The 25,184-nt window shown below is 40.8% G+C and overlaps 1 protein-coding gene and 1 long non-coding RNA gene across 15 annotated transcripts in view; one reads left to right on the forward strand and one right to left on the reverse strand.

Annotated features, from left to right (window-relative positions):
* PIP5K1B (phosphatidylinositol-4-phosphate 5-kinase type 1 beta) overlaps positions 1 to 25,184 on the forward strand; it is a 305,504-nt gene that overhangs the window by 250,829 nt on the left and 29,491 nt on the right. The window lies entirely within an intron of this gene.
* On the reverse strand, positions 9,488 to 19,359 carry LOC129393078 (uncharacterized). The gene is made up of 2 exons (XR_008619700.1): positions 19,197 to 19,359; positions 9,488 to 16,171 (listed from the first exon to the last, which is right to left on the reverse strand). It is a non-coding gene; the product is annotated as an uncharacterized LOC129393078 (long non-coding RNA).

Consider the following 25,184-nt stretch of genomic DNA (forward strand, 5'->3'; position numbering starts at 1 on the left):
ATGAATGTACTCTCAAATGCATCGTTTGAAACATTCCTATAGGCCGGGCAAGGTGGCTCATGCCTGTAATCCCAGCATTTTGGGAGGCTGAGGCAGGAGGATCACTTGAGCCCAGGAGTTCAAGACCAGTCTAGTCAACATGGGAAAACCCCATCTCTAGAAAAATACAAAAATTGGCTGGGCATGATGGCAAGTGCCTGTAGTCCCAGCTACTCAGGAAGGTGAGGCAGGAGAATCGCTTGAACCCCGGAGGCAGAGGTTGCATGAGCCAAAATAGTGCCACTGCACTCCAGCCTGGGCGACTGAGGAGACTCTGTCTCAGAAAATAAAAGAAAGAAAAATTTCTATGTTTGGATCTCACGAAATGTGCCTGTAGTTAATCAGGAAGTGGCCCCATTACTGACAAGAAAGAACACGAGTTAAATAGCAAATAGTTCTGTCAGTAGAATCATATGATGTGATTTGGGCTAAGATCAGTATTTTTTGCATATTCATATGTTGCTAGAGAATGTATGATATCTTATAAATCTCATCACTTTCCATTGACAAGCAGCATTGAGTCCAAGTTTTACTTAGAAGTGCATTCAGCCAAGTAACAGGTAAGCATGGCTTAAACTAGAACTTTTCAACGTGTATGGTGAGGCCCATTGATGAGCCACAAAGAGATGTGCAGAGATATGTATCCCCTCAGGCTTCAAGGTAGGGAGGAGTCCTGGGGCAGCTGAAGCCCCCAGCATAGTTCACCTCAGGTGCCAGCAGTCTCCTCTGTGTTCCCCAGAGGGCAGTACAAATATTACCACCCACTGTGATTGTCATGACACAAAAAAGATGAAGAAGCAATGGCTTGAGATAGAATAAAGGATATTTGTCATTTACTTAAAGTCCAGGTATATGCAGTCTAGGGTGGGTACAGCTGCACAGTGACACTCTTATGTATCCAGGTTCTTTCCATCTTTCTGCTCTGCCATGCTTCACTCTGGTTTTTGCTTTTCTTGTTTGTGGCCTCATAGTTACAAGATGGCTGCCATAGCTTCAGATATCATGTCCTCTCTCCAGGGACTTCTGCAGGAAGGAAATAGAAAAAGAAAAAAAAAAAAAGGTGGGGAGGGAGAAATTCCCCATTGCAAGGCTTTTTATGGGGGAGGTTGCCCAGTTGTGCCCCCAGCAGCATCCTCTCAGCAGCTCATGGCCAGAAGTGGATTGCACGACTCTAGCTGCAAAGGAGGCTGGGAAGAGGCCTACCTCCCCTGAGACTACTTCAGAGGAGAGAAAGATATCTTTTCTTCACCCATCACTAGGTTCATGCCTATAACCCTTATAACAGAAGACATATTAACAAGAGAAAGGCATACAAATGCATTTAATGTTTTATACGACAGAGGAGCTTTCAGAAATGAAGACCCAAAAAAACAGGCAAACCTGTGTAGTTTTATGCTAGAGTTGATGAAGAAGTGGAAAGTAAGATTGGCTGAAGGGGGTATGATCTAATGGTAAAAGACTGGTGAAACTTAGCAAGGCTTCTTTGTTCAGATTGGTCACCATGTCCCTGTGTCTTCAGAGATAAGTATATTTCCTTCCTCCAGTTATAGGGAGGGCACCTCTTAAGTGGGGTCTTACAGCCTACTACAGAGGCAGGCCAGAGGATTCTTTTATTGCCTGCTTCAGGGAAGAAGGGTGAGAGAAGGTCAGAGAGTGACCTTCCTAGGTTTATTACCTGTTTTCTTTTCTTTTTTTTTTTTTCTTTAGACAAGGTCTGGCTCTGTTGCCCAGGCTGGAGTGCAGTGGTGCAATCTCAGCTCACTGCATCCTCTGCCTCCTGGCTCAAGCGATTCTCCCACCTCAGCCTCCTGAGTAGCTGGGACTACAGGCATGCACCACCATGCCCGGCTAATTTTTGTGTTTTTTGTAGAGGCTGGATCTCACCATGTTGTCCAGGCTGGTCTTGAACTCATGAGTTCAAGCGATCCACCCGCCTTGGCCTCCCAAAGTGCTGGGATTACAGGCACGAGCCATCACAACTGGCCAAGGAGCTGTTTTCTCAAATGCTAAGTTGCCATATAATGGGTAGAATATCCTGAATCCCATCACTACAGATCTCCACCTACTACCTAAAATCAAAACCTAGGGTTCTGTTAGCAAAGACAGGACACTATGGCTTTTGTACAGGCACCAGTGATTGTGCCAAACACAGACTGTAAGGGAAAAGCCAGAATGATTTTTTTTAATGAAACATATTTTCTGCTTCTTAAGTAATTGTTTAGACTCTTTAAAATACCACCCACCAGATCATTTACCCCTCAAACTAAAAGCCTATTCTGGAAATGGATTTGAAACAGAGCATCCTACGGACAAGAGAGCGGTTTGTGCAAATCTTAGAGAAATTTTTCTCAGTATTCATTTTTATTGAGACATCCAAGCAGCATTCATGATTTTGTAGCTCTTGAGTTATAAACTAGATATAATTCTTTGCTTTTTTTCTCCTATTCAATCGCATACTTAGACATTAATATTTTTAATTATTTTTTAAATTAGATGGGCTCTGTGGAATGTTGCATGAGATGCCTCAAGAATCAGGCCACAGTGTTGGAAAGTTATCATAATGCAAACGTCTCACACCACAAATTTTAAAAGGTTAATTTTTTTTGGTTCAAGCAGTATTAACTTTGGATATTTAGAAGGATTTTTTTCACATTTCCTCAGAATTGGTGACAGAGAAAAGTATTTTATGGTATTGCAAATATTATATCAGAAATGTATGGCACTGAGAGGAGAAACTAAGTATAATCGTCACCTTTGATCAATTTATAATTTTTAGAAAGTTGGTTCATAGTACTGCCAACATTGATGTGTAGGAAAGAAAGAATAAGAAAGAAAGAAACCACCATTTCCTTGATAACTTGAAAAATCATAGATTTGAATGACAGAAATAATTGTGAACCAAGTTCCAGTCTATAATGAGGAATAAACTTTTTCTGCTTTGTGAATTCATTTTCTGATTATGAAAATTATATAGGAACTTTATGATAGAGGAAATTTGGAAAAGGCAATGGTTATTCTTAATTCCACTACCTTAATACAATCATTAATGCCTCTGTAAACCCCATCAGACATTTTCAGATGTGTGTCATTCATTATATGATTGTAATCATAGTGTGATTGCCATTTTACATTATACATATTTCTATGGAACGAAATACTATATTCTCTTCATATTTCTCTTCATATTTTTCTAGGCTTTATTTTTATGAAAGTCAAATAGTTCTTCCAGGACTATTATTAAAACCACCAACCCCATTCCATTCCCCACCCCTATTTCCTCCTCACCAAAGGCAATCACCTTTTTCATCTGATTTTTTTAGTTATTTCTCTAAACAAAATACTTGAGTTGCTATTTCCAGTTTTTTTGTTCTCACTTTGGAAGAGGATGATATAGCTCCCTTTTATCAACCCACCTTCACAGTAACCCTTCTCATCCTCTCTATTCTCCAAGTAGAGTTGCATCATAATTTCTATTAGATTGTAATTTACCTTATGTCATAAACATATTCGCAACTGTGCCCTGTTGTAAAGTTTCATTATATTTCCTTATACTTTTCCCCAAAATGATGTTCCATTCTGTTTTCTTTAGTTGTCTACATATTTATTAATAATTGAATCTCAAACTCTTTAAAATGTCTAATTGGTTCAGACGCGTCGGATATTTCAGCAGAGTTACTCAACTGAATAATCTGTCCCCAGAGTCTTCTGACCTTGTCTAGTCTGCTAAGTTTGGTGCACAGATGTTATCCTGGGAACTTCTTTCACCTTTGTTCTGGGAATTCACTTTGTCTCTAAAGTTGGCTCCACTGCTTCATAGTGTTTATATTTCCCTCTTCTTGGTTTAGTCCTTTGTTTCTGCAGAGCACATCCCCCAGTATCTTTTTGAGAAAAGGACTCATGGGAAGTTAATTTTTTGAGATCTTGCAAGTCTGAAAATGTCTTTATGCTAACGTCACTCATAAGTAATAGTTTAGCAAAGTATAGAATTTTATTTCAGAAGTGGTTTTCAAAGGCATTATTCCATTGTCTTCAGGCTCCCTAAGTTGCTGTTCAGAAGTTCAGATTTATCCGTTTCCTGGTCATCTGCATGTTATCTATTTTCTCCCCATCTCTGAAAGTTTAAAGATGTCTTTTTCTTAATTGTCTTGGAGTTGGTCTTATTTTCATCTGTAGTAAAGCATTGTATTCAGTGGACCTTTTCAATCTGCATACTCAGGTCTTTCAGGTCTAGAAAATTTTCTTTTTTCCTTTTTGGTCTTTTTTTCTTAGGTCTAGGAAATTTTCTTGATGATTTCAGTGCCTCTGTTTTTCCTTTTCTCTGTGTATCTCCTCATTTGAAAATTGAAGCCGCTAGACTAGTCTTCTACGTTTCTGTTGTTTTTTCTCTGTCTCCCATCTGTTTGTCTTTCTACTCTATTTTTTGTGGGATTTCCTCAAATTTTCATACAGCCCTCTAATTCAATCAATTCTACTGTTACGTTTTTACTTTCCAGGACCTCTTCTTGTCCTGATAATTTCTTCCTTTAGTATCCCGTTCTTTTATTTCATAGTTGCTGTAACTTATCTGAGGATGTAAATAATAGTTGGGGTCTAAGGGTTTTTTGGCATTTTCTAATCCCTGCATAATCTTAGGTTATTCTAGTTAGCTTTTTTCGATATTTTCGATCTCTTTTACAATAGTAGCTTCTCTCAGATTTCTCATAATCGTTGGTTGTCTGTTCGTACTTAAAAGCATGTCACTACAAATCTATCAAGACAGAAAGTAAGTTAGCAGTTACCTAGTGCTGGGGATTTTGGGGAAATGGAGTAACTATTAATGAGCACAATTTTCTTCTCGAGGTGATGAAAATATTCTAAAATTGGTTATGGTGATAGTTGCACAACTCTGAATATACCAAAAGCCATTGAATAATATACTTTAAAGCAACTAATTATATGGTATACATATGATATATCAATAAAACTATTTCAAACAAGAAGTGGGGCACTAACAAAATGATTAAAAGTTCAAAGTGCGTGGCTGGGGCTTGTCATCTGTGGGTTTCACTGTAGGGCGATTTGGCTGGGCTGTGTAGTTGGGGAAACCTGGTATTTGTCTTTCTTCTTGGGTTGATTAGATCCCCAGAAAAGGCTCTACCAATCTTTCCAGCCTGGATGATAAAGGCTGGCTGTCAGCTTGATGGAAGCCGAGTTGGGGAAGAGACCGTCTCTGAATCTGGCAGGCTAGTACCTCCTTATCTCCTTATTTTCAGTTGGTCCCTTATCCTTGTGCTGTGACTAATGATCCCCAATCTAGAGACCTTCTGTTCCACCCACTCCGGAGAATAAACCTCCATTCTTAAAATAGGGTTGAGAAAAGGCAGTTGCATGTTGGTAGAAGTTTTGGGAGATGATTTACCTGCTGCTTAACCGGACTTTCAACCACAGATACTTAACTTAGCTGCCTCCTCTTACCCCGACACATGCTATTTCATGGATTCCCAATGCTTCTAATTCTTCAGCCTTTTGAGAGTTTTGTGAATCAAGTGTGTTCTAGGCTTTTCCCTCATTTTTATGAGTTTTTAGAAAAGAAGCAAAGTGGGAAGCATGTGTTCACACCATTTTTACCTGAACAGAAATACATATTTTGCTCTCTCCAATTATTCAAGGTCATTACAGTATGAACTATCAAGATCATTTTTTTAGTTTAAAATACTGATTTGGGAAAAAAAAGACATTAAATAAACATTTCCTTGTACACAGAATACTCCTGTTTTGTGTAAAATCAAAAGATTTGAGCACATTTATCCCCTACTAAAGGCGGAAATGTTATTTTTCATATGCAAGTAGAAAAATCAATCCTCTCTGAATTCAGAGAACTGGTTAAATGCATTCAAAATCATAAGACTTATGATTAGCTGTTTTAAGATGAATAGGTAAAGTAAGCTTCTGGCCAAGTCATGAAGCATTTATTTCCCTTTGCAAATGATTTAAAGTCCTCAAATTCTGACTGCCTCATAAAGAACAGATAGATTTTATTGTTGTTACTTGCTGTAGAAAAATTAGAGGTTTACTAATTGCTTTACCTACTCTTCTCACATGGTTCTTTGATTTTAAGGGAGTCATTCAGTCCATCTAGACTGAATTTGGAACTCAGAGAATTAAAATTATGGGCAGGGGGACAGTGGCCAAGCTTACTATTCTTTATGATACTTGATCTTGCAGCTGACTTAATTCCTGTTTTCATTTCTGGTCCCTAGAGCTGCACCAATATTCATTTCATATTTCTTAAAGGTTTATCAGGTAAATAAGAGAGAGAACCATTCATAGTTAACAGCACAATTGTCATATATATTGACAACTTCAAGGCAATTCTAAATTGTCTCCTTCTCCAATGAAAACATTTCAATATGACAAAAACCTTGATCCAAATTCTGCTTGTTAATTACCGTGATTTCTAAGATCTCCAGTCTCTAAAACCTTATGATTCTGTTTCTTTCTCAACTTAAAATGCCACCCTTCTTTTACTTTTGAAAAGAACCTTTATCTCATTGCATCGATGAAAGAAACTTATATTTGATTTAGATTATTACTCATAATAACTTGACCTTTCCAAAGCATCACAGCCATTCAGAACAAACTATATTTGCAGGATCTCAAATAAAATTGTGAGGACTAATGTGCAAAAATTATTAACAGGTTCAAGATGGCAACATCAGAGCATTAAACTAAGCAAGCAGTCCTGTGTGTGGCTCACACCTGTAATCCCAGCACTTTGCGAGGCCGAGGCAGACGGATCTCTTGAGTCCGGAAGTTCAAGACCAGCCTGGGCAATATGGTGAAACCCCATCTCTACTAAAAATACAAACATTAGCTGGGCGTGGTGGTGCATGCCTGTAACCCCAGCTACTCGAGAGGCTGAGGCAGGAGAATCACTTGAACCCAGGAGGTGGAGGTTGCAGTGAGCTGAGATTATGCCATTGCACTCCATCCTGGGTGACAGAGCAAGACTCTGTCTCAGAAAAAAAAAAAAACAAAACCTAAGAAAGGAACCATTCTAAGCCCAGGAATCCATGCAGTTGCATAGGTCACATGACCCTGTAGTCAGCCCTGAAATTATCTGTAGAAGGAAGACACGTTTGATGTCCCTGCCAATGATAATTTGCTTTGGTTCAGCTGTTACGGTGACTAACACTTCGCCAGATCAGGGACCTTTACAATGGTAGTGGGGGCATTCATTATACAGTCATTGCCTGAAATTCCACATTTCAGGTATATCCTGAGTTAAATCACACAGCTATTACACTTTAGACAATAGATCCTTCAACCGTGGGTGGTCAGTATTGGGTGGTGGTGACTTCAGGTGCTTTCTTCCTGCTCTGACAGTAGCTTTCAATGGGTCAAATTCTTCAAGCCAAATTGAATGAAAGCTTGAGTTCTGATCCACAGAGAAAAAGAACTTGAATAAATATATATCTCCTATTTCTAAGCTCCCGACGTTTTGTAAAGCTACTTAATTTTCCCCCATCTCACTTGTTTTTCAGTTCAATCCATCTGAGCACCTGTTATTCATATCAGAAGGAAATGAAATCAATAGCATTTTCTTCCCCAGTGGCAGTCTTTAAACTTCCTTCTCTTTTGCCAGTAAGTCATCATTCTTCTTTAAGACTGCTGTTGTATCCAGGCATGTCCAAGATTTCCTTATTTGTTTTGAACTTTGAACCTGATAGACACTTAGAAATTCATGTGGTTCCACCCTCACCCATAGAGCATGTTATACTATCACAGTGGACTGAAATGTTTCTTAAGGGTTTATAAAAGGATGATTATGATGCCATTAAGAGAAGTAAAGGCCCCTAAGGGAAGTAAAGAGCTAATATTTATTCATCATGAGTAAACATCCGATCTTAGCTATCTCAGAACAGGACATGTATTAATACATTGAACTTTGAATAAATTGGCATCTCACTTCTGTGGTTGCCTTGCTGTGAAGGGTACTCTCCTGGGTCTGCCACAAAATAAGCAGAATCCGACCCAGGCTGACCTGACTCCCCATATAGCCCAGGAAGCTGATGAGCCTGGCATGTCAGCTCAGGCTGAGAGTTCTTCTCCCCAAGAAAGCAGAATCAAAACCCATGCATGGAAGTTACAAAGAAAGGATTGTTCTATATAAGGAAGAGTTTAATAATGTGGTTAAAGAAGAAATAGGCTACCCTGAAAATGCTAAGCCTCTCACTGTAGCTGAGCAACCATCTGGGAAGACTACCGTAGAGGGGAGAGAAATAGCACAGAGCTTTTTAAACTAGAATGCCTGTAGGTTTCCTTGTAAACGCTGCAATTCTGGAATTCTCTTAGCTCCCAAGAGGAGGTTGATTGATCACAATAAATACAGAGCCTGATAGACGGAAAAATAAGCCTGTTATATGTGTACAAACCTTCTCTCCCTTTCCTTATGAGCAAAGTGAAACCAGACCTGCAGGCATGTGGCCTTATGTAGGCCTGAGCCTTAAGCTGCCACCATTTGGCAGGATGTGCATCCTTTGAGGAAATTGTGAGGTTATATGGCCATGGTTTTCAGCTTGGACAAGTAACCTAGCATAGAAGCTTTCGAATTAGAATGCCACTCTGCTGTTGACCAGCTACACTACTTTACCTCCCTGCACCTTAATCACCTCATCTACAAATAATATCAACTTCACAAGATTATTGTGAGGATGAGATAAGAAAATATATATGACTATCTAGTACAATGAATAGAATATATATAAGATACATATTCTATGACTCAATTAGTTCTGTGATTTAATTTGAAAGTCTAAGATGAAGATGGGGGCAGAGGGTGTCCCTGGAAAGGCTAACGTTCTAGTAGAGTTTAACTCACCATTGCCACTTCTGATGGATAGTCTAGTTCTGCAAGACCAAGCCTTTCTGCCTGAACTCTAGTACCTCAATCACAGGCTGGGAATGACTTAAGGAAACGAAGCCAGTTCCAAACGCTAACACACAGCTGTCATACAGATTTTGTCCCACAAATGAACAATGAAATAAATGTAGTCAATCTTAAACTTCTGAATTAACTGTAAAGTGATACAAGAGCTTTGTGTTTAAGGATGTGAAGGTTCAGCCTAGTTCTTCAGTGGTTCCATACTTAAACCATCCAAAAATACAGGTATGTATCCTTATCTATTGAAAAGAAGAAAAGGCAGCGGGGCACAGCGGTTCACACCTGCAATCCCAGCGCTTTGGGAGGCCGAGGCAGGTGGATCACCTGAGGTCAGGGGTTCGAGACCAGCCTGGCCAACATGATGAAACTCCGTGTCTACTAAAAATACAAAAATTCGCCAGGCATGATGCATACCTGGCGCATACCTGTAATACCAGCTATTCAGGAGGCTGAAGCAGAATCGCTTGAACCCAGGAGGCGGAAGTTGTAGTGAGCTGAGATTGCGCCACTGCACTCCAACCTGGGTGACAGAGTGAGACTCCATCTCAAAAAAAAAAAAAAAAAGCTATTTGTATTCAAAAAGCAAAACAGTGGGGGTGTGTCAGAGGGCACAGGAGCTGACTGAAAGAGCTCTCAATAGCTAAAATTGGAACAATTTGAGCAATAAAATAACACAGTTTTGAGTTATAACCCAAAGAATAAATATCCAAGAGGCCATACTAATATTAATATATGATTGAATAAATAAATAAATGGAGGAGAGGAGACAAAATTCCCATACAGAAGAATTCCAAATACTGTATGTAGCTACTCCACCCTGAAGGAAGTGGAACACAACACCCCATCCCTTAAGTGTTGGCCACACTTAGTGGCTTGCTTCCAAAAAGTACAGCATGGAAAGGGAGGTGGGGGTACCTTTGCAGTAGAGAAGCCTGGTAAACACTACCTCAGCCAGGTAATCAAGGTAAACATCATCAATGATAAGTCATGTTAATAGTGCATAACCTTGACTTAATATGGTACTTGACCTCTGTGATCTTCCTTCCAAAAACTTACAAATACTGTGTCTAACCATGAGAAGAACATCAAGCAACCCAAATCATGTGGGACATTCTGCAGTATACCTGATGAGTACTCTTCAGAACTGTCAAGGTCATCAAAAACAAGAAGTCTAAAAAACCATCACAGTCTATGAGAGCCCAAGGAGATGTGACACCTAAATGTCACATGGTATCCAGAGTGGGACTCTGGAACGGAAAAAGGCATTAAGGAAAATGAACAAAATCTGGATATAGTATGGAGGTTAGTTATAAACAAAAAGGCATGGGTGCTTCCTCTTTCAAAATGACATTACAGAAACCTGTACCACAATCATGCATTATAGTAACACTTTGTTATAATGTAAATGTTGGGGGATTGTGTTCTAAAACTGTCTCTTGAGGCTTCACTTGAAATGATGGGAAACTCAGTATACAGCTGTATGCAGAGAAGATGAATAAGTAATCTGTCAAATATTAAAACCATGGGTCTTTTTGCAGCTGGGTTTAACTATGATTGATTATTATGCAGATCACATTTTCACCTGCCATAGAATCCCAATCCATATAAGGTTGAATATGTACAATTTTGAATTTTATAGTTCAAATGTCCCAGTTTCCAGAATTTGGGGTTGGGTAAAAGTTGTTTTTCATGCATATGTGCCATTTTTGGATACCTGTGGTAGTTGTTTCAACCTATGAATGAATCAAGGGCACTGTGGGAATAAACTACTTCCCCACATATTGTAGCTGGACTTTTTTGTGGGGACCTTTATGCAACCTAATAAATGATCACTCATAACAGATTGTAGTTCCTTGATGCTCCAACTGAGGAGTTTTCTAGAGCTTCCTTCCTTGGGTGAGAATAGTAGGTGAAGGTCATTGCTATAGACAAACAGAACTCCATCAGGCTGGGTCCTCAAATATTTTGGCATATGTAACAACTCTGTGGAAATAATAGGTATCAGATAGAGTTCTCTGCTTACAAGCAAGAGAAACTGAAGTAGCAAAGGAAATCATGAGGAAGCTAAGAATTAGTTCACATAATCTAAAGAAAAACCTCAACTACCAAGCCAAGGGAAGAATATGAAATACAGCAGCTCAGAGGATTCAACCATTCATTGAGTAATATTTATCGAGCCTCTACCCTCTCCCAGACACTGCTACAGGGTGAGAATCCAGCAGTTCAGGGAATCTGTCACGCCATGCTTTCAACAAGCTTGCTTCTAGACAATCTCAGACTCAGGGACAGCATCTTCTAGAAGACATTCTCTTTCTCTGGGAAGCCTGAGACTCATGGACATACTGGTGTTATTACTTAGCTCCTACCACTTGACATTCTTCATCACACTGCCCAAGGTTCAGATTTCTCTGAGAGTATGATGAGCCTACATTGATGAGTCAAAGGCTCACCCCCATGGGGGTGAGGTGCTCTGATGTGCATTCCCAACAGGACTACACAGAATACCGGAAGGATTGCTCCCCAAAAACCCAGTGAGCTGCTCTTACCAACAGAAGAAAGGAGCGCTGAGTGGGCAAAAAGTTCACTATAATTTGTATTAATAGTGTGAAGAAAGAAAAGAGAAGACTCAGATCTGGCTCAGAATTCTGATTAAAGCTATTTATGTTAGTATAACCTTGGGCATGCTTCCACAATTTCTCTAAAAGTCCCTTTCCTCATCTATATAAAGTGGAATCATAATCCCCATACCATAGAATCGTTTTGATGTTTAAATCAAGGATCAAACTAGCTATTTAAGGACCTGTTCTGGGGCCAGGCATGGTGGCTCACACCTGTAATCCCCGCATTTTGGGAGGCCGAGGCAGGTGGATCACTTGAGGTCAGGAGTTCGAGACCAACCTTGCCAACATGGCAAAACCCTGTCTCTACTAAAAATACAAAAATTAGCCAGGTGCGGTGGTGCATGCCTGTAATCCCAGCTACTTGGGAGGCTGAGGCAGGAGAATCGTTTCAATCTGGGAGGCAGAGGTTGCAGTGAACCGTAATCAGCCTGAGTGAGAGAGCAAGACTCTGTCTCAAAAAAAAAAAAAAAAAAACCTGTTCTAATAACTGCTTAATAAAAATTAGTTGTATTTTCACACAGTTGTGAAACATACATAGTATCTACAGATTATTTTCCATGCATTTCTAGCACATGATATTTCAATACATTCTGCTCTTTTTTTTATCTTAGCATGAAAATACTTGTAGGGTGGACAGTGTGTTAGGATCCTTGTTTATATATATATATATATATATATTTTTTTTTTGCATGTGTTGACTATAAAGTTTTGCTTAGTAAATGTCACATCAGCCACTTCAAAAGAGGCATCCTATCTCAGCTCCCAGTTATGTCTCATGAAAGACATTAAGAGTGAAATCTCCAAGCACTGAACCTCTCCAAGATTCTCTACTGGATTTCACTCTGCCTGTCTTGCCTGTGTCATGCTGGGGGTTTTATTTGTAGAGGAAGGCATTGTAAGGGAGGTTATATATTTACTATCCAGACAAACCTGGGTTGGAAACCTGTGTCTTTGGGCACAGTGCGTAGCTTCTGAGGGCCTCATGTGCTTCATGTGTGCAACTGGGATGTTAATACCTACCCTGATGGGTTGTTAAAACTGTAAATGAGGCCGGGCGCGGTGGCTCACGCCTGTAATCCCAGCACTTTGGGAGGCCGAGGCAGGCAGATCACGAGGCCAGGAGATCGAGACCATCCCGGCTAACACAGTGAAACCCCGTCTCTACTAAAAACACAAAAAATTAGCCGGGCATGGTGGCGGGCACCTGTAGTCCCAGCTACTCGGGAGGCTGAGGCAGGAGAATGGCGTGAACCCAGGAGGCGGGGCTTGCAGTGAGCCGAGATCACGCCACTGCACTCCAGCCTGGGCAACAGAGTGAGACTCCGTCTCAAAAAAAAAAAAAAAACTGTAAATGAGATAATGTATGTGGCAGGCTCAGAGCCTCAATCAAGGGAAGCTATTACTATTATTAGGGGTGCTGATTGTGTCATCATTTGATCGCAGGCACAGTATGCTTGGAAATGTGGAATTTTTTATTCAACAGTACTAGGGGAAGAAAAAAAAACACAGACTCAGATTTTTAAAACAAGACTTTGCCATTTATAAGAAATTGCTAGAAGGCAGAAGAAAAATGCTCACCAGCCCAGAGTCTAGGACCACCCATTTTCTTAATAGGTCAACATTGTGAGATATCTTCTGTACCTGAGCACATCCTCCCACCCGAGGCCCTTCCGGGAATTGCTTTATGATCTACCGGAAAGAGAGCCTTGTTCTCATAAGTAAACAAACTTCAGTGGGGAAGACTGATAATAAACATTGAAGAAAGGTCAAATATACATTTGGAAACAAGGGGAATCAGTGTTTGTTCAGAAGAACAAAAGAGAATGTGACTTTAGAAAATCCGTAAAAGGGTCTTAATGGCTGTTCAAGTGAGTAACATTGAGGACATATTTGTTGAATTTCTAATTCATAGGACATGAAATTTTGTTAGTTGTGGAGGTTGGATTTTTTCATTAAAAAATAGCCCTTACTTACCCCAACACCCTTACTTTAGAAATTGGAAAACCAGGGTGCATAGAGGTGACATTACTTACTTAACATCACACAGATAGGTAGTAGCAGAATCAAGACCAGAATCTAGTTCCTCAACTCTGAATCCAGTGACTTTTCCATTGACATGTTCTTATATGTTATAAAGGATGATGGTAACTTTCTAAAATCATTGACTGATAAAATCTAAAATTGTTTAAAGGAGCATGTGTTTTTCCTTAAATTGCTTCTCACTGAAACTCTGTGCCATCCAGAATTATAGCTAGGGTTAATTACATGTTGTCAAGACCAGGCACTACGCCAAGTCTTTTAGATGCGTATTCATTGTGTACTTGTAACAGGATTGGCCTAAGCTTTGATGATTCCCACTAGGGTTTGGTTGTTCCTGGCAATTAGTAGGAAATTGTCCTACCCAAGCAATATGCATGCAGTCATCTGAGATAATCTTTCCCGCAATATGTGGAAAAGTGTTGGTAAGGCAGAGTAGGTTGTGAATACCAAGATGGATGGAACTTTTGTTCACCCAACTGTGAACTTTATTCCCTCACTATATATCGTATTCCATACACGATGGTGTGTACCCTTTTTCAGGTTTCCATTTTTAGAATTGAAGAAAATGGGCTGTTGCTTTCAAAAATCATGTTCATTTAAATTGTGTTTTTACTCTCTGTTAAGAAATCACATATAAACATATGGATTTGAGCACCCCCTGTGATTTTTCTGGGGTCCCACCAGGATCTGTGGCTGCCTAACTGATATCCACCTCTCCAGCATGTTGCCAGCAGCCATAGTGACTCCAATGGAAGCAGCAACTTCAAAATATTATGCTAAAATTGGCTCCTAATGTTTTCCTCTTGCCTTCATGCAGTAGCATGCCAGAGCCCACATCTTCTTGCTTGCTAGAGTCAAATTTTGCAAGCCAGTTGTTAAGAACAGCGATTTTTATTATTTATGTATTTATTTATTTATTTTATTATACTTTAAGTTCTGGGATACGTATGCAGAACGTGCAGGTTTGTTACATAGGTATACATGTGCCATGGTGGTTTGCTGCACCCCTCAACCCGTCATCTCCATTAGGTAATTCTCCTAATGATAGAGTGCCCCCCACTCCCCGACAGGCCCCAGTGTATGATGTTCCCTTCCCTGTGCCCATATGTTCTCATTATTCAATTCCCACTTACGAGTGAGAACATGCAGTGTTTGGTTTTCTGTTCTTGTGTTAGTTTGCTGAGAATGATGGCTTCCAGCTTCATCCATGTCCCTGCAAAGGACATAAACTCACTCTTTTTTGTGGCTACATAGTATTCCATGGTGTATATGTACCACATTTTCTTTATCTAGTCTATCATTGATGGGCATTTCGGTTGGTTCCAATTATTTGCTATTGTGAATAGTGCTGCAATAAACATACTTGTGCGTGTGTCTTTATAGTAGAATCGTTTATAATCCTTATGGTATATACCCAGTAATGGGATTTCTGGGTCAAATGGTATTTCTAGTTCTAGATCCTTGAGGAACTGCCACACTCTCTTCCACAATGGTTGAACTAGTTTACAGTCCCACCAGCAGTGTAAAAGCATTCCTATTTCTCCACATCCTCTCCAGCATCTGTTGTTTCCTGACATTTTAATGATCGCCATTCTAACTGGCGTGAGATGGTATCTCATTGTGGTTTTGATTTGCATTTCTCTAATGACATGATGATGAGCTTTTTTTCATGTTTGTTGGCTGCATAAATGTCTTCTTTTGAAAAGTGTCTGTTCATATCCTTTGCCCACTTTTTGATGGGGTTGTTTTTTCTTGTAAATTTGTTTAAGTTCCTTGTAGATTCTGGATATTAGCCCTTTGTTAGATGGATAGATTGCAAAAATTTTCTTCCATTCTGTAGGTTGCCTGTTCACTCTGATGATAGTTTCTTTTGCTATGCAGGAGCTCTTTAGTTTAATTAGATCTCATTTGTCAGTTTTGGCTTTTGTTGCCATTGCTTTTGGTGTTTTAGTCATTAAGTCTTTGCCCATGTCTATGTCCTGAATGGTAATGCCTAGGTTTTCTTCTAGGGTTTTTATTGTTTTAGGTCTTATGTTTAAATCTTTAGTCCATCTTGAGTTAATTTTTGTATAAGGTGTAAGGAAGGGGTCCAGTTTCAGTTTTCTGCATATGGCTAGCCAGTTTTCCCAACACCATTTATTAAATAGGGAATCCTTTCTTCATTGCTTGTTTTTGTCAGGTTTGTCAAAGATCAGATGGTTGTAGATGTGTGGTGTTGTTTCTGAGGCCTCTGTTCTGTTCCATTGGTGTATATATCTGTTTTGGTACCAGTACCATGAAGAACAGCCATTTGATTGTTAATAATGGGCGATCGAGGCGGGTGGATCACCTGAGGTCAGGAGTTCAAGACCAGCCTGGCTAACGTGGTAAAACCCCGTCTCTACAAAAAATACAAAAATTAGCTTGGTGTGGTGGTGTGTGCCTGTAGTCCCAGTTACTTGGGAGCGTAAGGCAGGAGAATCACTTGAACCTGGGAGGCAGAGGTTGTAGTGAGCTAAGATCATACCACTACACTCCATCCTGAGCGACAGAGCAAGCAAGACTTTGTCTGAAAAAATAAAAATATAAATATAAAAACTTTATGTACATACATATATGCACATGGGTTTTTTTCCTAAATGCTGGTTGTTAAGCCTTTACTTGTACACAACTCCTTCTGAGCCAGTCAAGTCTATAACATGTGTTTCTTTATATAATTATGTTCAACAATAATACTAATAACTAAAATGTATTGAACACAAGGGACAGATTTTATAACAGTCAGCCTCACTGAATTCTCCCAAATGCTCCAGGGACCAGGAGACAATGAGGAGGATAAATTCAGGCACCTCCAGCATGAGCAAGGACATCTAATAGGTGCCTTCCGAAGGCAAGCAGATGGTAGACACTTGCACATGTTATTATTTACATCAACCCTGTTGTAAATAACGAGAGTGATTTTTATCACTGTGATAGGGATAAAGAACAAGCTCAGAAAGATAAAGTGACTGCCCAAGCAAGTCCCAGCTAAGTAATGCTGGTTAGAAGGGGAGACCACAAGGCAAGAACTAAAGCCTTCCAGTGCCTGTTCCCGCAACAGCTCAGACGTAATACAACAACCTCATCTGTTGCAGTGAACTCCAGCCTGGGCGACAGAGCGAGACTCCATCTCAAAATAATAAAATAAAATAAAACAAACACATTAACAAGAAAAAAAAAATCTAAGGAGAGGCTGTAGATATGTAGATACATCAATGATAAATATTTTTAGAGCATTTTTAGTAATAGCCATTAAGAAATTTTATGTAAATAGGATTTAGATATACCTATGAAAGATAGACATTATCCAAAATAACTAAAGCTTAAATTGGACTCTGAAAATGGATAATTTAGACTTTTTAAGAGGAGGTCAAAAACATAGGAAAAGGGTATATAGTTTCAGTGACAGCTTGTAAACATTAATATTTGTATTTACAAATGGCTAAGCACATTAATACATAACAAGAAGTCAGGTCTATAAACAGTGTAAAATTATGGGGAGTGTATTTGTGGTTCTTAACCAAGGGCCTAATCATTTATTAGTTTACATATATGTGCTTTCTGGAAGGTAGGATTTATTCAGTGTGATGTGGTAAATGGTTACATATCTGACCTAAGGGTGGAATTCAGAGCTCCTGAACACCAGCCAGGCCCCAGCCTCCTAAGCCAGAATGCTAACCCCTACAGACAGTCTAAACACTAGCACCAAGCCAGGAGGCACAGGCAGGGCCTTCAGCAGTGCCCTTTGACCCATATGTTACTTAACATTTTTTTCGGGGTAGGGGAGACAGGGTCTCACACTGTCACCCAGGCTGGAGCGCAGTGGCGTGATCTTGGCTCACTGCAACCTTCACCTCCCGGGCTCAAGCGATCCTCCCACCTCAGCTTCCCAAGAAGCTGGAACTACAGGCGTGTGCCACCATGCCTGGCTAATTTTTTGTAGAAATGGGGTTCCACCCTGTTGCCCAGGCTGGTTTCAAACTCCTGGACTCAAGAAATCCTCCCATCTCGGCCTCCCAAAGTGCTGGGATTACAGGTGTGAGCCACCACACCCAGCCTTCCTCTTCATTCTTGGTAAGATGGATCATTCTGGTCCTCAGTCATTCTTAGAAGCATACTATGCCGTTTCTAGACTGCACATCTCACTGCTTTACCATTTCTCTAAGCCAGCATTTCTTAAAGTATAGGCTCTAGAATCACCTGCTTCAGAAACAAGTTGTTTAAAATGCAGCTTCCTGTTGTCAATTCTAATGCACATTAAAGCTTGAGAACCACTATTTAAGCAATTGGAGTGTTACTAACGTCAGATTCTAACACGCCTAGCCTTGATCCTTAACTTATAGGAAGGGTTTGGGTATATAAAAGAACCACTGCCAGAGATTACTAAAGCTGTACCATGATTTAGAAACCAGAACAAGTATGTCTATCCCTAAACTGCTTATGTTCCTAGTGACTCAGGACAGGTGTCGACCTGTATAGCAGAGACCAGTAGCTTCTGTGACATTTTCTGATTAGTCAGATCAGAACTTGTAATTCGTTTGGTGTCAGTCTAGCCACGAATGAGAGAACTTTCCTGTCATTCTGCACCTCTTTGAAGCTAGCAAGGACAGAAAATCAATTCTGCTTATGATTTTCCAATAGCTCTGAACAGTTATAATTACAGTGTACATCTGTGAGAGCGAAGCTGCTTTTCTAATCTGTTTTCATATTATTTTTTCCAGCAGCTTCTGCAGACCTAATAGTAATTTGGGTTTTGACTGAAGGATACCACTTACATGCTGAGGGTGCTCATTTCAACCCTGTGTGTTTTTAGCACATTGACATGGTGACGACCTGAGTAGAGTCTGAAAGCTAAGGCACAAACACTATCTAGCAATTCCTGGTCACTAATAAAGGTTTAAAAAATGTTTGTTGGATTTTACTGAAGAAGGGCCTTGCTTTTTGTTCTGGGTTTTTGTTTGTTAGGTTGGCTGGTTTTGAGACAGAGTTTTGCTGTGTCACCCAGGCTGGAGTGCAGTGGCACGATCACAGCTCGCTGCAGCCTCAGCCTTGTGAACTCAAGCAGCCCTCCCACCCCAGCCTCCCAAGTGGCTGGGACTATAGGTGTGTGCCAGCATGCCCAGCTAATGTTTATATTTTTTGTAGAGACAGGGTTTCGCCATTTTCCCCAGGCTGGTCTCAAACTCCTGGACTCAAATAATCTACCTGCCTTAGCCTCCCAAAGTGCTGGGATTACAGGCATGAGCCACTGCACCCAGCCACGTCTCACTTTTTAAAGACAGAAAATGTAGTGTTTAGCAAGAAATATGAATTGTAGTTTTTTTCAGTTGCCTAAAATATAAACTTCCTAAAAGTTAAGGTGTTTATTTATGAATGCATGTCAGTGAGAAGTTCTTTTTTCCCAAGGTGGTGTTATGGAGGGAAAGTCAGTGAGTCAGCCTATTTGCCGAGGCCAGCTTGTCCTTCAGGCATTTATACCACCAGTATTAGTTTGCTAAGCTGCCCTTACAAAGTACCATGAACTGGATGGCTTAAACAACAGAAATTTGTCTCACCGTTCTGGAGGCCAGGAGTTTGAAATCCAGGTATCAGCAGGGTTTTCCCTCTGAGGTTGTGAAGAAGAATCTGTTCCATGCCTCTCTGCTAGCTTCTGGTGGTGTGCTGGCAGTCTTTGACATTCCTTGGCTTGTAAATCTCTGCCTTTATCTTCCATGGAGCTTTCCTTGTGTATTTGTGTCTCTATGTCCAAATTTCCCCTTTTTATAAGAACACCAGTCATAGCGAAGTAGGACACACCCTATTCCAGTATGACCTCATCTTAACTAATTATGTCTGCAACAAACTCATTCCCAAATAGGGTCACATTCTGAGGTACTGGGGGCTAGGACTTAAACATATGAATTTTAGGGAGATGCAATTCAACCCATAACAACATTGCTCTGAATAAAACTTTGTTTTTCTGAGTAATTTTTGTTTGTTTGAATCTGACAGCAGCAAGTATAGAGATTGCAGAGTATCTGGCAGCAAACCACTATCCATGGGAATTATGCCATTGAGGTGTAGTACAGAGAAATAATAGTGCTTAGGCCAGGAATTGTTTCCTGTTCACTGTGTCTTAAACCTTTATTGGTTCCATTAGCTTACACAGCAAAAGGCATTTCCAATTCAGCATATTTTATTTCCAGTATGCCATTCTGATCTCAAACTTTAGTTAGAGAAGACCAACTAAGGCTAAGAATCAAAACTTTTGGAAGCTAGCAAGACCTGAGCAAATCCAAACTCCTGATTTTTACAGAGAAGGGAACTGTGGAGTACAGGAAAATTCAATGTCTTACCCAAATACAGTACTCACAGCTACTTAGTGCCACATTGCTACCACAACCCCACTACCCTGCCTCTTGCTGTAGCTCAGTCTTTCACATATTGTACCGCTCCTCTGAGCCACAGGGGCCATCGGTGCCCTATGACAGTGGTCCCCAACCCTTTTGGCACCAGGGACCAGTTTTGTGGAAGACAATTTTTCCATGGATTGGACGGGAGAGTGGGGATGGTTTCAGAATGAAACTGTTCTACCTCAGATCATCAGGCATTAGATTCTCATTAGGAGCACAAAACCTAGATCCCTCTCATGAGCAGTTCACAATGGAGTTCATGCTCCTTTGAGAATCTAATGCCGCCACTGATTACTGCCCAAGGCAGAGCTTAGGCAGTAATACTCACTCACCCACCACTAACCTCCTGCTGTGCGGCCTGGTTCCTAACGGGCCACAGACCAGTAACAGTCTGTGTGTGGCCTGGGGGTTGGGGACCCCTGCCCTATGATTCAAAAGTTCCCAATTCCTGTTGCCTTCATGGTGCTTTTCTCTAGCTAGAGAACACGGTCAACCCTGTTTTCAATGTGTGCTGTCTACCTGGGAATGTTTCATGGATGGCCCATACTGCTGTTTTTTAAATCTACCTAAGCCTCACCTCTGGGATCTACCTAAATATATTCTCTCTTAATTCCATGGATATGAGCTCTAGGAAGGGAACTAATTATAATGTTGGACTCTGCCAGATATGAACAGTAAAACACATTGTCCTAGAGAGCAGAAGCCATCCAGTATTGTGAAGCTTAATAGAAATTACTTTGATGGGCCTAGCGTGGTGACTCACGGCTGTAATCCTAGCACTTTGGGAGGCCAAGGCGAGCAGATCACCTGAGGTTGGGAGTTGGAGACTAGCCTGGCCAACCTGGGGAAATCCCATCTCTACTAAAAATATAAAAAATTAGCCAGGTGTGGTGGTGCCCTGTAATCCCAGCTACCTGGGAGGCTGAGGCACGAACATTGCTTGAACCTGGGAGGCGGAGGTTGCAGTGAGCTGAGATTGGGCTACTGCACTCCAGCCTGGGTGATAGAGCAAGACTTTGTCTCAAAAAAAGAAAAAGAAATTACTTTGATGGTGAAGGTTTTTATTTTGGTTTGCTGTTGTTGTTGTCTTGGATGTTATTTTGGTGGCGTATTTTTTTGCATTTATATATTTCATAATCATATAATTATTGGCTTCTTTTTTTTTTTTTTCAAGACGGAGTCTCACTCTGTTGTCCAGGCTGGGGTACAGTGGCATGGTCTCGGCTCACTGGAACCTCTGCCTCCCAGGTTGAAGCGATTCTCCTGCCTCAGCCTCCCGAGTAGCTGGGATTACAGGTGTGTACCACCACACCCAGCTAATTTTTTGTATTTTTAGTAGAGATGTGGTTTCACCCCAGGCTGATCTCGAACTCCTGACCTTGTGATCCACCCACCTCGGCCTCCCAAAGTGCTGGGATTACAGGCATGAGCCACCGCGCCTGGCCTATTGGCTTCTTTTTAACATTTATTATTAATATATATCTCCTCAACTTTGGGGGGGTTTTAGGGTTTTTCCCCAGCTTTATTGAGGTATACTTAACAAATAAAAATTATATATATTTAAGGTGATACATTGTAAAATGATTACCACATCAAGCCAATTAACATATCTATCACCTCACGTGATTATATCTTTTGTGTGGTGAGAACCCTTAAGATCAACTCTTCTAGCAAATCTCAAGTACACAATACATGATTATTAACTATGGTCACCACACTGTGCCTCAGATCTCCAGAACTTCCTCATCTGGCATACATTTTGGCCAACACCTCCTCACTTCCTCTTCTCCTTTCCACCAGTAACTATCATTCTAGTCTCTGCTTTTATGAGTTCAGCTTTCTTAGATTTTACAAATGAGTTCATGCAGTGTTTGGCTTTTTGTGTCTGGCTTATTTCATTTAGCATAATGTCCTCCAGGTTCATCCATGTTGTTGCAAATGGCAGAATTTCCTTCTTTTTTAAGGATGCATGCTCTTCCTTTGTATATGTGTACCACATTTGCTTTAACCATTCATCAGATAAGGCACACTTAGGTTGTTGCCCCAACTTTTTGGGAAGCTCCCTAAGTTGGTGTTCTGACCATGTCTGCTTACTTTTTGGTTTAAGCCCAGCACTTGGAATGAAGTAGGCACTCAGTATACATTTGAATGGATGATTGGTAGTTTTGTAGGGAGAAAAGCAGATACTGTTTATTATGCTGACAGTTGCATTATTAAAGTAAAATTTATATATAGTAAAAATGCAGAAATCTTTATAGTTCCATAAATTTTGAAAAATATGTACCCAAGTTACCATCACCCAGATCAAGATAAAGAACATTCCCCCATCCCACCAGAAAGTTCCCTTCTGCCCCTTCTTAGATGTGACCCGAAGGGCTTTTCTCCTTCGTTTTTTCCTGGAAGCTTTCTACGTTTAACTTTCACATTTTGTCTGTGATCCATCTCAAATTAATTTCTGTATATGATATGAGTAGGGGTGTCGAAGGTTTCTGTTGTTGTGCTTTAACATCTATTCCTTGTTCCTTTGATGAAATCAAATAATCAAGACTTGTCTATAGAAATAGATTTGTCATTGGGAAATGGATCTCTGTATATCTTTTTCTCTTTTATAATTGAACCATGGTTGCTGGAGATAACTTAGAAACACAGGAAAGGGCTAATTTTCTGCAGTGATTGGATGGCTCAAGGCAATATGTGTAGGACAGGTTACTCCAGTCAGACCTACGTTCAAATCCAAATGCCACCAGAAGTGAGACAAGATAGTCTTAATACTCAAATGTACAAAATAAATAGCCAGAGACCTCACCTAACAGGGTTCTTTTTAATGAGTAAATGAAATAACATGTGTAATACAGTCATCACAGTATAAACATCACAGTCAACGATGCCTGCTAGCTTTACACCTGTGCTTGTGTGCGTACATGTTGGGGTATGATATTGGAAAGAAAAACAAATCTCATAGAGATATACGGTGAAAAAGGTCCCTGAACTTGGATGAGGGTTCCTCTTTAAAAAGGTTTCTCCCTCCAGCCACCCCCACACACACAGTCACTCCCCTCAAAGGGAGAGGAGGCCCTCTTCTCACCTCTGAGGCTGCTCATGGCAGGAGCTCAGTCACCGCCAGTTCTCTGAGCCATCGTGGCTTCTGTCCTCACAATGAATAAACCTGGAAACACACTGTTTGAGTCTCTTCCTGCCTATGGGTTGTAAGTGCTGCTGTCTGAGCTGTGCCTGCAGCAGGCTTCGTGCTTCTGGTGCTCACTGCGGGGAGGGGAGCCATCGGTTGATACCAGGAGAGAGCCTGCTGCTCTGCTGCCTTCATTAGAAACAGGCAGTCTCCTTGTCTAAAAATAGCAAAAGTGGGAGAGTGGGGAAGAGCAGCAGCCATGCTCAGGGCTGAAAGTGAGAAAGGCAGAAACAAGCAGATCTCTGAAAGCCTCCTGTATGGTGGCAGGCGGCTAAGCATTCTGGGTGCAGTGACTGTGGTCAAAGCTTTTCTACTTCCCTGGGTCCGTGTTGGGGGGTCTTGTAGATGTGTCCACACACTCAGCCAAGGGCTGAGCATGAAGGAGCCGCTCTGTCCTGGCAGGAGCATGAGATGTGCCACACGCTGATACTGTCCAGGCTGCAGCAGGAGCGCTAGTGCTAGTGCTTGAGAATTTCCACACCCTGTAGTATCCTCACCCACTCCCTGCCCCAACCAAAGGTGAGCTTTTTCCCAGTGGGGCACAAGATGTTGGCTTGACCATCACTTCAGAAGCGCCTGGGTCACGCTGGAATGGGCTTGCCCTTAAGCAGAGTGTGGCTCTGGTACTAAACAAGTCTTTGCAGCCATTAAGTGAGACCAGGCTGTATTTGTGGGTGTTCTCTGCAGGTAGAGCTTTCCTGTCTACATTTGTTATCAGTTAATGTTCTGGTAGCTAAACTAAGAGCAGAAAAGGAATTCTTTCCAAGGTCTTATGATAAATCTGTCTATGCAAGCAGACCTCATCAAAGCCCCATGAAAACAGGCAGAGTCTCAGAGGTAAGAGTCCTGTTGATACTCCTGTTTGCTTATCCCAAAGAGCTTTACCCTCTCTTGGCCTTTCTTTCTCTTGTACTATCCAAACTGATCCTCTTGCTGGCCTTGTGAGATGGGCTGGGCATCTTTCCCACCCACAGATGAGGAACCAGGAGCTCAGTGTCATAACTTGCCCAGCATTGTAACCAGTAATCAGAGAGACAGAGCTTGTATCAAGGCCTCTGCCCTTCGCCTGGATATTCTCTGGGGTTTCTTCCCCACATGACAGTTTCTGAAGGGCAAAAACCTCCTAACATGAAGCAGCCTAAAATGTGGCATGAATTTAAGCAAACTTAGGGGGAAAAAAAAAAGACTCCATTTAACTTTGATTTGGGAAACATTTTTCTTTGCATGACCCAGCAATTATGACTCTGAACCCAGAGAGGGAAATATAACCCTAACTCACTGTTGGCCAGGCAGTATACAATATTTATATAGTCACAATACTATAAACTCTATGTGTCAATTTTCTAATTTTAGAGCCAATCTGTGGACAAAGAGGGAGCAATTTTGTTATAGCTGCAAGATAGGATATAAATATGAACAGCCCTGACAAAGTAGAGATAAAAGTTGTTTGGTGTTTTTTAAGTGTGTCTAATATAAAGTGAGAGGGGAAAGCAGGGACAAAGATGAAATAATGTGGGGAGTTAAAGGATACAGTATGTGGTTGATGGAATAAAAAAGCTCACTAGGTATGTTATTTACAGTTACAAAATAAAATATAAATAGCAAATGTTGGAAGAAGACACAGGGTAGAAGAGGGTAAATGTCCCTCATAGTGAATCAATGGATGCTACCTTAGGTTAAGAATCTTTTAACCCCTGATTCATCAAAAGACATGAAGGGAATCGCCAGAAAATATTAAAAGAGAAATCCCAAAAAGGGCTGCTGCCCCTAGGGAATGGCGGAGGGTGGGGGTGGGGAGGGCAGGAGGTTGTTGCTTTTCATCAGAAGTCATCTGTGTTGTGTGCTTTATTATGATGTTTATTACTTTGATTAAAACAAATTGAGGCAGTGAGAGAATGACTTTTAAAAGACAAAAACTGTGGATAGTACCATATGTTCCCTCAACAAATGCTCTCATGAGAATT

Source organism: Pan paniscus, chromosome 11, assembly GCF_029289425.2.
Source record: "Pan paniscus chromosome 11, NHGRI_mPanPan1-v2.0_pri, whole genome shotgun sequence".
In the NCBI taxonomy this organism is placed as follows: Eukaryota; Metazoa; Chordata; class Mammalia; order Primates; family Hominidae; genus Pan; species Pan paniscus.